The 15,006-nt window shown below is 40.3% G+C and overlaps 1 non-coding gene across 1 annotated transcript; it reads left to right on the forward strand.

The window, feature by feature from the left end:
* The first annotated feature begins 7,569 nt into the window (after positions 1 to 7,569).
* LOC132302003 (small nucleolar RNA R71) lies at positions 7,570 to 7,678 on the forward strand. The gene has a single exon (XR_009480707.1). It is a non-coding gene; the product is annotated as a small nucleolar RNA R71 (small nucleolar RNA).
* The last annotated feature ends 7,328 nt before the right edge of the window (positions 7,679 to 15,006 follow it).

The raw sequence follows: 15,006 nt of genomic DNA on the forward strand, positions 1-15,006 counted from the left end.
GCCAACAAGTGCACCAATCCTAGGCCAACAAGTGGTTAAATCTCCACCCTCCACATGTCCTCATCCAAGGCCTCAAAGTGTTTCTACACACATGTCACCAAGTGGACCAATGAGAGTGTGACACTTGTCACACTTTCTAAAAATTGCAAAAAAATCCTTTTTTGAAAATATCTTCCAAATTAAATTGCAAAATAGTCCCTAAGACGAAAAATAATTACTTTACAGTAATTACACAAAAACCCCTAAAGTTTGAAAATTTACAAAATAGTCTTACATCTATACCCTTTATAAGAAAAGTAAGCACTTAACATGCTTTTCTACAAAAGTGAAAATACACATAGCATTTAATCTAAACATTGAGGATGCATACAAAACTGAAATCAAATCTGAACACGAAAAGTGAGGTTATGCTAACAAAGTGACAACCGAGAAGAAGACGAAAGTGAATAGTGTCACAAAAGTGAAAATGTGAAAATAACTCGGTCCTCAAAGAAATTCGTCAATCCACCGAAAAGAGTCTCAGAAACCATTCCCGAGTACTCAAGATGACACTAAGTGACGAGAAACTGAACTCAGAAAAGAAAAGATCAACGGAAAAAAAAATATCCGTGAAAATCCGAGAAAAGGAAAGGAATGAAAATGACCTGGTCATTACACTTTCAAAAGAGATACCAATATTGTAAACAAGCATTGGGAGAAAACTACCTCAAGTATGTAATTTTTTAACCCTTTTCCAAGCAATCTCCCAAAATTTCAACATCAAGCAAGCAAGTATGGTCCTCCACATATCAAGAAAATGATCATGAAAATTAAAACAACTCTAGAATCCTTTTTGAGTGGACCGGCATCAAGTATGTTGTTGTCTTAGCTAACTAAAGAAATGATCACATCCTTACCCTCAAACTAGCACACAAATCTAGTACCGATCATCAAGACAAAAAGTGGACCTTTTATTAAAGCTTTATTATTCTAGGTGCGCTTATTCTTTTCACTCGATATATATATATATTTTTTTTAGGATCAAAGATGGAAGCATGGTGCAATGTGTTGATCTATTAAGCTTTCTAGCGATTCATGAGGTCGAGCGTTAGGTTAATGACTCCCAAAGCAGACGACTTTAGGGCACTAGGTGTTCAAACACCCCTAAGGACTTATAAGCTCAAATCAACTATGTTATAAATCAAAACAACCTCTATCTAATCATTTCCCACTTCCCACCTTTTTGGGAGAAGTCCTCACTTTTTATTGCTTTTGTAACTTTTTTTTTTTTTTTTTTAAGTTCATTTATTAACCTATAGTTTGGGCCCTCCACCTTTTGGCATGAGAAGTTCAGTGCTTGATGAGGCTAGAATCCCGGCTACTTAGTGAAAAGGGTTTGTTATCCACCTTTGTCAAAATGAAAGCTTTCAATATACTACTAGCCCAATTGGGATATAACCAATTCAATAATCAACAAAGCATGTACCCCACAAATGAGTGCTAGTGTGTGCCTGTGCTAGTGTAGAATACTAGAGTGAATCTCAAAACTCAAAACAAAATTAGGATGATGTAGACCACAAGTGCAAGTAAGATATCAATCTTTCAAAAAATTTACTCTTAAATGGCATCCACAAGGCATACAAGGAGTATTGGACTCTCAAGTTAAGCAATTTTTAAATTTTAAGCAATATAGTCCTCAAAAGATCAAAATTATAGCTAGTTATGGACCAATCATAGAAAATTCCTTAAATACACAAGTCATGCTCAAAATTTTGAATTGAAAGAAAATACTGTAATTAACACCATTACCCCCTCCCCCCCAAACTTAAATGGCACAATGTCCTCAATGTGCAAAGAGAACAAAGAAAAGAGTATACCAGTGCAGCTAAGGAAAAAATGGCTGGGACACAAGTATCCAAAGTAGGTGGCATAGCCCCCCCAAACTTGGGATTAACTGTGGTCCTGAAAAGATGGCACTGGATAAAAGTTAATTAGACAACAAAAGGGACAATAACAGTGCACAGTGGACATGCAAGTGTAAATGGGATGAGAAATTGAAGTAAGAAGAGGAAAAAGGGTGGTCCTCAAAAATTCGGGCAGTACTCTCTCTCACTGAAGTCACTGGGATGCACCTAATAGAGTCAATCATAGACAGATATATCAATACGCATATATGACATCCATAAACAAAGTATGCATAAAAGAGAAATAAAGAATAATACAGTACATCCAGTGTCTAGGCCAACAGACTGGCCGCAAGTATATAACAGTATCAAAGATATGATAGATATGACAGATATATAATAGGAGAAGAAGATTTAGAAATCATGAAGAGGAGTTAGGACGAGCAGAGTTTGCTCCGCAGATGTCTCTGGATCGATCACGTAATGCAGCTATGACATCCTTGCAGAGTGAAATAATATCAGCCCGGATGGAAACCATGTCATCCTCTAGAGTCTGAAGACGCTCTTCGAAGCTGGGTATCTGAACTGGAGCCTCAAGTGCTGCTGGAGCGGGAGAATGATGATCCTGAGCCTGCTCCTCATCATGAACGGGCGACCCAACTGGAGAGTGATGCTCTGGGACCTCTGCGGGCTGCTCCAAGTCAATATCCATATGCATGGCAGGCGGATCAACTGGTACATCATCCGCCACCTGCTCTGCTGCTGCCTGCTCCATCTCCTCTCTTTCTAGCTCCCCAGCTGCCTCTATAATGTCATCCTGTAGACTCTTAACAAGAGCATTGTAGCTCTTGTCCCAATCCTTCTTCAGGAACGAGCAGGCCCCAGACTCAGTACTCTTCCGTGGTTGGAAGGGATAGCGCTGGTCTCTTAGAATCTATATGTTGAGATGGCCGAATGGCAGATACTTTGCCTGTTTGGGCTTAGCCTTACTGATATGGTCAACATACAGCTTCATCATAACGCTCCAGATGAGCGTAGGAAGGAATAACCAGTGCCCTGTATAGAAGGTGTACAGAGCTATTAGGTAGTCGCCACACCTCTGTATTTTGTAGCTGGCCATGAAAACATTTTGGAATAGCATCGAATTAAAAAAGCACAAGTCGTCTGGCAGATAAGTCCGAGTGGCGAAAGTCTCGCCACCTGCATAGTGACCTGTGAGTGCAACGGCCATGTCTGCATATGAAGGCCTCCATAGAGTAGGATAGGTATCCTGGAGATGGAGAGGGTAGACCTATGGACATCGGCATGATCTGAAAAGAGTGTCCACAGTAGTACTGATAGGGTACCCGTCAATGGTAGTCTTTAGCTCCGCCAGGTACTCGGGACAGGTCGGAGGTTTTGGAAGAACATCCGGACTAACCTCGGGTACACTGGGTATGTCACAGGGGCTAGTATGGCTGAGATGCACCTCCGTCTATATCGTCATATGCTGCTCTGGTAAGAACAGACCGAGAGAAGTAGTTTATGTCGAAGACCAACTCATGCGCCACTCAAAGGCGTGAGTATCTCGGCAATGGCTGGTCTAAGTCCTGGGCTGGCTGAGCTGGTGGTGGTGATAGAAATGGTATGTGCTCAGCCTCAGCACCAGCTTGTGAAGAAGATGCCTCAGTTCAAGACTATAGTCTACTGTCATTGGATGGAGACTGAGGTGGAGTAAGCTCTGCTGGCTCGGGCTTATAAATGAAGTCCTGGACGTGAGATGGACCTGCCTCGTCGTCCAATCTCCGCCTGGCCCTACGGTGATAATGTCCGTGACCAACAGTCTTGACCCTAGCCATAGCCTACAAAATAAAAGAAAACTCAAAAAGGAAGTCAATCCCGGTATAAAGAATTAAAGCACAGTTTATAGAATCATGTATGTCAAATAAGATAGACAAAACATATAAGGAACATGAATCTATGCAAGTGACAAAGAATAAGTGACATGACGTGAAGCATGCTAGGCAATATAAGTATGGAATGCATCCAATGTGGAAAACACAAGCATTGGGCACGTATGAGGTAGCATGAAACACAAGAGATGGTATGTGAAATGTGTGATGCAAATCTGTGAAGTTCGATCAATCACAAAAATGTGAGATTGATGCAAGTTTGATCGATCGTGAATAAGCGAGATCGATCAAAGAAAAAGTTTGATTGATCGAATTGTGAGGTGAAATTTGAAAAGTCACAGATCTTTGGCGTGGATGGCACGGGGGCCTCACAAACAAGCTTGTGGGCCCCTCTACATAACAAATCAACAATTTTGGTCACTTTCCTTGGCCCGTGACCCCCAAAATCGAAATTAAAACCAAAAAATATGAAACCTATATATACATATATATATACATATATACATAGCTTCAAAGCTTCAAATATGGCAATATTCAACATCAAAATATCATAGATCTATCATATAAAGCATGGATTCATGAAGAACAAGCTTGAAATCAAAAGAGGGATCTCGGATCTTACCCAAAACCGAGAGATGAGATAAGAGGGAGATGAAATCTGAGATCCGAGATGAAGTGGAGAGATTCGAGATGCGGTGGACTCGCCGGAGGGTTCGCCGGAGGTGGGGAAGTGAGTTGCAGCGACGAGGGATGAAAATGGTGGTGTTAGATCGATCTGTGGTATTGATCTAATAACCCTAGGTTTGATTTTTAAAAACATTCTTTTACCAATTCGATTGATCGAATTGTGATCGATCTTTCCTCACTAAAACACAAAATTGTTTTGAAGCTATTTTTAATAAACAAAAATTTAAAAATGAAAAATATTTTTTTGTTTGGATTTTTGAAAAAAAATAAAACTAAATAAAATAAAAATAAACAAAAATAAAATAAACTATTTTTGGAATATAAAACAAAATAAAATATATATAATTTATTATTTAAAATTTAAAATTCAATACAAAAAATCAAACTTAAAACAAAACAATAAATCAAAGAATAGAGATTGATCTTTCCAAGATCGATCTCAGAATAACTCCAATCAATCGAACATGCAAAAACCTGTAGACATGTTCGATCAATGGGACAGAGAGCCTTCTGATGCAGGTTAGATGCGGGTTCAAAAATTTTCTAAGTGTTGAGACTACAGATCAATCCAAGATGAAGTTGGATTGATCGAAGAACTAAAGATTGATCTAGGAACAAGTTCAAACGATGGGACAGAGAGCTGAAATATGCAGGTTTTCTTCAAACGATTGGACAGAGAGGTGATTGGATGCAGGTGGATACAGGTATGGAGTTCGATCGATCGAACCTCCTTGGAGATCGATCAAACTTATGCAAAATGCTCATTTTCAACATGAAAGTGCATGCAATCCTAATCATAGTTCCTAGCAATGCATATGAACCTAAAACAAATATCTAGACTTCGCAAGAAATGAAATTTAAAATAGAAATGAGGGAGGAATAGGGTTGTAACACCCTACGAAATTTACTAGTCTTTAACATCTCTAGCAAGATATTGGGCTCTTTTAGCCCGAGTCAAACATCTTGTAGTGCATCCCCTCCTTGATGGGGTGATAAGTGTTTTGAACTCCACCCAATAAATGGTTCCCTAGAGAACTTATTGGATTAGGCTCAAAAGAAATTTTTGGTCCTTGGTCACAATGATCTTTGGGCTTCCATGCCCTTTCAAAACAAGCTTTTGAAACAACTTTCTTGGAATTCAGGGTTGAAGATGAACTTTTTGGAATTTTGGTTTCACACAATAACTCTATTCCTTCGCATTCTTAGTTATGATATTTCTCTACAACATTCACTTCTTCATGTTTGTCAAATGAATTGGGGGTCGGATTGAAGATATTCAACTTCACCTTCATGTGGCCAAATGAGATCTTCATTATCCCAGTCCTATAATTAATGTTGGCATTCGTGGTTGCCAAGAAAGGACGACCAAGGATAACGAGAATTTGGCTATTAGGATTCGGGACCAGTTCCGTGTCAATGACAACGAAATCAACGGGGAAGAAAAATTTATCAATCTTAATCAATACGTCCTCAATGATACCCCTAGGCTTTTTAATGGATCGGTCGGCAAGTTGCAAAACCACCGACGTTGGTTTCAAATCTCATAAGCCGAATTTGACATATATCGAGTATGGAAGAAGGTTAACACTTGCTCCTAAGTCAAGAAGAGCCCGATTAATGATATGATCTCCAATGATGCATGAAGTGGTAGGTGAATTGGGGTCCTTAAACTTTGGAAGAGTGTTATGCTGCAAAATGAGCTTACTTGCTCGGTTAAGACCACTTTCCTAGGTGCTTGACTTTTATTCTTCCTCTTTTGGATGCATAAGTCTTTCAAAAACTTGGCATAAGCCGGAATTTACTTGATTGCATCCAAAAGTGGAAGATTGACTTTCACTTGCCTAAACACATCCATAATTTTATTTGTTCTGGCCTTTTGCTTGTCAATTGAAATGGATCCTTTTAAGGCATCCGAAAATGGAGCTCTTGGCTCAAAAACTTTCTTAGGAATTTTCTTTGAAGTCTCTTCAACACAAGAAATTTTTAAATCATTTTGCAAATTTTTCTTTTCAAAATCACTTTTCAAGATATTCTCATTTAAAAGATCATGCATATGCAATGAAGGAGGAATAGGATGAGAAACAGGACGGGTGTCAACTTTGGGTTGCACCAGTTCACTTTCTTCATTAGACATACCCACTTGGTTGTCCACAATCTTCCCACTTCTCAAGGTAGTCACTACATTGACATGCTCTATTGTGTGACTTTCCGACGACGAATGAGTCTCCACAACACATTGTTGCTTTTGTGGGGCATTCAAAGGCATTTTCCCTTTCTCTCTAGCATTTAAAGTACTAGTTATTTGCCCTACTTGGGTTTCTAGCTTAGCAATGGATTGAGAATGAGAATGAAGCAATTGAGTGTTCGCCTCTAGAGTGTCTAAAATGGTCAAAACTTTCTCTTTAAAAGCGGGACTCTTAGCATTTCCTTGAGAATATGATGGTTGATTAGGAAAATGAGAATTAGAAAATTGTTTTCCTTGTGATTGAAATGATGATCTAAAACCTTGGGAACCTTGGCTTTGCATCGGAGGTGGAACATACTTCCCTTAGAAACCACCTTGGGGAGGGTTTAAGCCTTCCCCTTGGTTTCTCCAAGAGAAATTCAGATGATTCCTCCAACTAGGATTATAATGATTGCCATAAGAATTGTTCCCTTGATTAACAAAAGCTGCATTGACTTGTTCATGATGCTTACTTTGAACATGTCCATGAGGACAATTAGAAGTAGAATGTAAAACACTTGAACAAGTCATACATGTCTCATTGGATGCATGATGGGAATGGTTAGGGATGGAAGATACTTGATTTACCGAGTTTTGGTTGATCAAGAATTGATCAAACCTTTGAGATAAGGATTTCATCTCGGCGGCTATTTTATTGGAATGGTCAACTTGATGTAAGCCAACATTCTTCCTTCCACTTGAATTCTTACCATTCTTAGAAGATAAAGTTCGACGTAAAGAATTTTCACTCATGCTCTTATAAAGATGCCACACGTCATCCTCATGCCTATCAATTTAAGAGCCACCCATGGAAGCATTAACCATGCCCTTATAATTGTCGGATAAGCTCTCAAAGAAATATTGAACTAATTGCCATTTGGTCATGTCATGATGTGGACACTTCCTAAGCAATTCATTGAATCTTTCCCATGCCTCATGGAACGTTTCCCCATCCCCGTGTGAAAACTCTCCAATTAAGGTTCTCATAGCATTGGTCTTAGAAACCGAATAGTACTTCTTCAAGAACTCTTGTTGTATTTCTGCCTAAGAAGTTATTGAAAAAGGCTTAAGATTGTTCAACCAATATTTTTCCTTGTCTTTAAGGGTGAATGGAAAAATTTTAAGCCGTAAGACCTCTTCCGGCATGTCCGTGTATCTCACGGTGGAACATACTTCAAGAAACTCATCCAAATGCTTGTAAGGTTCTTCACTTGGAAGTCCATGATAGTTAGGAAGCATTTTAATGGTTTGTGGTTTGATCTCATAGTGGTGTGCTCTAAATGGTGGTAATTGAATGCATGTAGGTGCATTGTATTCATTAGGCATATAGTGATCTCTTAAAGCAAGGGGAGGATTAGCAATTGGAGGTGCAACATGGGTACCTTGATTGCCTTGAATGATGGGAGGTTGTGGAGCATAGATTGGCTTTGGCATTCCCAAAGGAACTTGGCCTTGTTGTTATGGTTGGTGAATGAATGGCCTCGGCATGCCTAATGGTACTTGCATGTTATCATGATGCACATTGGGGTGGAGGATACCTTGTTGGTCTATGTGACCAAGGTCTCCACATGGTCCTCATTATGTCTTTCCATTGATGAAATGGATTGACTAGAACTACCTCTTCCCCTAGGGTTTCGAACAACGGATTCAAGATGAAAATTAAGAGGCATAAGAGTAGGTTTCAATGATCTACGACCATGCATGCACAACAAAACACAACAAGCAACAAATAATGAACAAACACTTCACCTTCGCAACAAATCAACAATCAACAAACTTCCTCCACATACAATGAACCCATACTCCCATGCTATCAACAATATGCAAAGAAACGTAAATTGCCTCCACGTAGGCTCACGATTTATCTAAGAATTGAAATACAAGCCTCCACGCGGGCCAACGATTTAACTAGAGATTGAGTTAAGAAAGAGCTCACAAAGGGTCATTTAGCACTTCAATTCAATTTTCAATTTTAGCCTTACAAAATTTTTAGATTTTAGCTTTTTCCTTGTTTTTGCTTAGTTCCTTGCTTGGAATGCTCCTTTGCTCACCTTCTAGCTCAATGCACCTAGTCAAACAAGAACCAACATAATAAGTAACCAAAATGAAAATGAAAACAAAGTAAAGAAACGATCAAAAGAGTACTAATTCCTAATTGATTCCACAAATACGACATTGCCTCCAATCAATCCCTGGCAACGGCACCAAAAACTTGGCTGGTTCGTCACACCCAATCTAAAGTTTGTGCAAAAGGTGGTGGTGTTGGACTATGATGAATGTGGCCAAGTTTTACTTTTAGAAATTGCCACTACTACGTTTCACTAAAAATATAGTTAGGGCAAGTAGGGATTGTCCCAAGGGATTAGTGGGTCGTACTAGGTTGTGGAATAGAGATTAGGGTTAGTAAGTCAAGTGATCAAAAGATTGGTTGGTGGTTGAATTACACTAAGATGCAATTTAAATTAAAGTAGGCAATTAAATGTAATGAAGAGAAAATAAGACAAAGATTGACGACGACCGTTCCAATACGCCAAACTGAATGTAGTGAATGTGTGGTTCAAGAAAAGCCTTTTATGTCAAATTTAAATTTATAAAAACCACTACCAACACTACTACTAACGTAGCAAGAGTGAGTAGGGATCGTCCCAAGGGATTATACGTGTTGGAATTTCAACTTCGACTCTAGCGTACCAAATGATTGCAAAAGAGAATTGGGTTGGTTGATTACTTCTAGAAAAGAATTAATTAAAATGCAATAAGATAAAGAGTAAGTAAGAAGGAAAGGTCTTGGGGTATAGAGATCACCACCAAACAATACTATTCCAAACCATAATCAAGTGACTAATGAGGGAAATGAATGTGTTGCAACAATGTTGTGTGTGTAAAAGACATTCAATTGGTAAGGGTGACTCAACAAGTGCAAATTGTCTCAATCAACATTTGTGAGGCCACAATACATCTATTGGTAGAGGAATATATTGTCTAGACATCATGTGAAGAGAGCAAAATATCAAATCAAGTCATTAAACCTTTCAATAAGCTCATAGTCCAAGCAATCCATAAGGATGACTTAGTTAAACATGCATTATCTAAACATCATGTGAGAGGCCACAATTTATCTATTGGGAGAGGAATAAATTGTCTAAACACATGTGAAAGATACAACATATCATAACTAGTCATTAATCCTTCATTAAGCTCACAATCCACATATAACACAATATTAGAGGAATATGCCATTTGGACTCACAAGCATAGAACATCAAATATCAAGAGTAGATTGTCCTCCCATCTAACATTACACTATCACTACACTAAATCTACACTACTAGCATGAAAATAAAACTATCTAGACTAGGGGAGAGGCACAAGCCATCAAGAAAAGGCATAAACCATCAAATGAACCAAAATAGCATTCATTAAGCATATCATCTTGATAATCTCTAGATCTATAGCATCAATACACATAGACATGCATCAAAAACACTAAATCTAGAGATAAGCACATGAATATCCTACTCTAGCATACATAGACATATGGGTAGAATAGAATAGTCAATTGGAAGCATTAAACCATACAAACCATGAAATAATCAAGATTTATATATACATGAATATCAAGATGTATCATACAACACTAATCCCTCAATAATACACAAGATTAGAGTATAGAAAGCATGCTTGGGGCTAACTCTAGCCCCAAGAAGATGTCTAGCCACTCATGGTAGTGATAATCCAACCCTCAAGGGCTAACTCCATGGTTACTCCTTGTAGATGAATATCTCCTCCAATGGTTTCTCTAGCTTCCTTCCTTCCTCCTCTCCAAGAATAGCCTCCAAGATGATTTTCAATGTGTGACAAGAGACTCTAGACTCCCCTCCAAAAAGTGTATCATATTCCTTATATAGGTAGGTCAAATACACCCTATGATGAGCTGTGGTCGTGCAAGACATATTCTCCAATGATTGGGTGAAGGACGGAATAAATGAGCTGGACTTTAACTTTTTCTCGCTGGAGGAAGTTCGATCGATCGAACCTTAACTTGGATCGATCGAAGATGGGTTCGATCGATCGAACTGCATCTTGGATCGATCGAAGTGGTCTGACTCCTCCGGATAAGGACAAGGCTGAGATATTTCGAAGATATTTATGGGGAAAAGGACAAAAGTGGTTGGTAGGCGTACAGTTGTGGATAAGATCAATCATTTGAATAGGACAAAATAGGGTTCGATCGATCGAAGGTGATGTTGGATCGATCGAACTTGGAATTTCAGCAAAGGCCAAGGTTGGATCTATCGAGAAGTACTGTGATCGATCATAGATGTTCGATCGATCGAACTCTAAGTTGGATCGATCGAACTTTTCAACTGCACAACTTTGATTCCTTTTTGCTCCTTACTTTCTCCACTTTGCTCCCTCCTTTGGTTTATCTCAAGATTGCTTCAATTAAGCTCTTATTTGGCTGAGTTAGCTCAATTTTGGGATTAGTGCCTGAAAATATAAATAACACGTAATAAGTCTAAAACGGCAAACTAAGATAGATAAAGGTACTAGAATGCTTAAGCTTAACGGGTTTAAATGCGCACTTTTCAGTGCTCATCACACCCCCAAACTTAAATATTGCTAGTCCCTAGCAATGAACTAAGAAGTAAAGGAATGAAATGAACAACTAAACAAGTATAAACTGGAAAGCAAGTAAAATGATAGCGCCATTTTCGCAGGGAACACGATTGCATTTAGCATATGCAACAAGCCGTTTAAACCCCTAGGTTACCCCTAGTGGACGAGTAAAGTCTCGTGAGGGTTTCCAGAAATGGTACCCACAAACATTAAGCTCATTCTTTCAAAAGAGGCACCAATATTGCAAACAAGCATTGGGAGAAAACTACCTCAAGTATGCAATTTTTCAACCGTTTCTAAGCAATCTCACAAAATTTCAATATCAAGCAAGCAAGCATGGTCCTCCACACATCAAGAAAATGATCATGAAAATCAAAACAAGTCTAGAATCCATGTGAGAGGTCTGGCATCAAGTGTGTTACTATCTAAGCTAACTAGAGAAGTAATCACATCCTTACCCTCAAACTAGCACACAAATCTAGTACCGATCATCAAGATAAGAGAGTGGACCTTTTATTAAAGCTTTATTGTTCTAGGTGCGCTTATTCTTTTCACTCTATTTTTTATTTATTTATTTATTTATTTATTTATTTATTGAGGATCAAAGATGGAAGTATTGTGCAATGTGTTGATCTTTTAAGCTTTCTAGAAGATTCATGTAGCGAGCTTTAGGTCAATGACTCCCAAACCAGATGGCTTTAGGGCATTAGGTGTTAAGACACCCATACGGACTTACAAACTCAAATCAACTAGGCTACAAATCAAGACAACAACCATCTAATCATTTCCCACTTCTCACCTTTTGGGAGAAGTCCTCACTTTTATTGCTTTTTGCAACTTCTTCTTCTCTTTTTTTTTTTTTTTTTTTTCAATTCAATTATTAACCTAGAGTTTGGGCCCTCCACCTTTCGGCGCGAGAAGTTCGCTGCTTAATGAGGCAAGAATCCCGGCTACTCAATGAAAAGGGGTTGTTATCCACCTTTATCAAGAATGAAAGCTTTCAATGCACTACTAGCCCAATTGGGATATAACCAATTCAATAATCAACAAAGCATGTACCACACAATTGAATGCTAGCGTGCGCCGGTGCTAGTGTAGAATCCTAGAATGAATCTCAAAACAATCACAAAATCAGGATGATGTGGACCACAATTGCAAGCAAGATATCAATCTTTTGAAAAATTTACTCCTAAATGGCATCCTCAAGGCATACAAGGAGTATTGGACTCTCAAGTCAAGCAATTTTTAAATTTTAAGCAATATAGTCCTCAAAAGATCAAAATCATAGCTAGAAATGGACCAAGTATAGAAATATTCCTCAAATACACAAGACATGCTCAAAATTTGAATTTTAAAGTAACACTGAAATATACACCAATACCCCCAAACTTAAACTGCACATTGTCCTCAATGTGTGAAGAGAATAAAGGAAAGAGTATACCAGTGCTTTAGATATGAATGATCGGGATAGAAGTATCCAAAGTGGGTGGTATGGCCCCCCCAAACTTGGGATAAACTATGGTCCTGAAAAGTTTGCACTCGGATAAACTCATTAGATAACAAGATAGGATAATCAGTGCATAGTGGACATGCAAGTGTAAAATGGGATAAATAGAGAATAGAGAGAGAGGTGTAAGAGTGGTCCTGAAAAATTAGGCAGCACTCTCTCACTGAAGTCACTGTGGTGTACCTGATGGAGTCAAACATACAAATATGAGATACTAAGAGACATCCATAATCAAAAAGCAATATATAGAGAATATAAAGTGCAGGTACATCAATAAAATAATAAAGCTGACAGACCGGCCGCAAAGTATAATACAGTAACAGTGACAGTATAATACAGATCCAGAATAAAAGAAATGAAAGCATAGAACAACTGGAAGTGAAGTCTCAGGAGGCCTGATCGTGAAGATCTGCAGTGGCTGGAGGTGCAGGTGCGGATGCAGGTGCAGGGAGTCGGCTGGAGAGATCGGCAAAGCAAGCCATGACATCCGCCCTGAAAGAGGTGAACTCAGCTCGGTGGGCAGTGATGTCGGCTCGCATGGCTGCTACGTCCTCCTCCAGTGTCTACAAGTGTGCTCCGAATCCGAGAGTGGGAACTGGAGACTCAGGCAGAGATGCCTCTGAAGAAGACTCCCGAACTCGCTCCTGAGCAGCGGCTCGATCACTGGTATCATCGGCATCAGCATCATCTGCAGCATCGGCATACTCCTCCACAGGTCGCTCCAGGTCAATGTCCATGCGATCGGTAGCCGGACCGACCGGTGCGTCGTCCGCTGCGATATCTGCTGCTGCTGGAGGTGCCGGCTGTGCCTGGGCTGCCTCCTCCTCCTCTAGTTCAGCTGCTGCCTCTACAGCTGGCTCCTGAAGACTCCGAATAAGAGCATTGTAGCTCTTATTCCAGTCGCTCCTCCTATAGAAGCTGGACCGTGCAAGGGGCTCCTCATCTGGGGGCACTCTGTAGCGCTGGTCAAGAAGGATCTGCGTGATGAGGTGTTCGAAGGGCAGGACCTTGGACCGCTTAGGGTCCTTCCTGGAAATGAAAGAATCATACAGCAACCTCATCACGCTCCAGATGAGGACTGGGATAGATACCCAGCAGCCCGTGTAAAAAGCGTAAAGAGTTGTCAAGTAGTCATGACGCCTCTGGATCTTGTGGCCCGCCATGTAAATGTTCTGGAAAAGAACTGTGTCGATGAACCAGAGGTCGTCAGGCAAGAAGGTCCTGGTGGCGAATGTCTGACCACCGGCATGATGGCCTGTCAAGGACAGCTATGTCAGAAAATGAAGGCCTATGCAGCCTCGGGTATGTCTCTACAAGCTTAGGTGGACACCGGTGTGGGCACCGGCAAGCACGGGCCAGAGTGTCAACTGTGATGACAATCTCGTGGCCGTCCAGTGTAGTGATCATCTCCGCGGTAGATCGTGGCGAGGGCCGGAGATGCTGAAAGAATAGCCGCACCAGTCGCTGGTATATAAGGCCGGTGACTGGGGCAAAGATGGCTGAGAGGCCCCGCTGCATGATATCCTGATAGCCAGACCAGGTCAGGATAGACTCAGAGAAGTCCGCAGTATCGAAGTACGACTCCTGAGCCACGGTCATGGCTGCATATCTCGGCAGCAACTGGTCACGGCGCTGAGTCGGTAGAGGTGGCTGCGGTGATGGCATGGCGGCTGCATCTGCTTGATGGCGCACAGGAGAAGGTGATGGTGTGAAGGCTGGAGGAGCCTGGGATGTAGATGGCATGTGGTCAGCTCCCTCCTCAGCCTCGTGGGATGGGGACTGAGGGGGAGTAGCCTGTGTGGGCTCCGCCGGAGCATGACATGGCTCGGCAACCATCTCTATCCTGGGCCGTATATGTCTGTGGGGTCGCTATGGCCCCGAAGATCTCCTGGCTGTACTCTTGTACCGCGGAGGCATGATCTGTAGAAAGACAAGAAAATTTCAATATAAGTCAGTGCCAGATATAAGAATTTAAGTGCATAATAGAAACATGTATGTCAAATAAGATAGACAAAATACGGATGACATGAATCTATGATGATGATGATATGTGAATCATACTAAGCAATGTAGGTATGAAATGCATCCAATGTGGAATATCACAGGCATTGTGCATATAAAGATAGCATGAAGACGACACAAGATGAATGGAGTGTGTATGTATGATCTGTGAAAGTTCGATCGATCAAAGAT

The sequence above is a fragment of the Cornus florida genome, unplaced genomic scaffold, assembly GCF_030987335.1.
Source record: "Cornus florida cultivar Cherokee Brave unplaced genomic scaffold, ASM3098733v1 CherokeeBrave_3.0.0_Hap2_Chr03, whole genome shotgun sequence".
Classification (NCBI taxonomy): Eukaryota; Viridiplantae; Streptophyta; class Magnoliopsida; order Cornales; family Cornaceae; genus Cornus; species Cornus florida.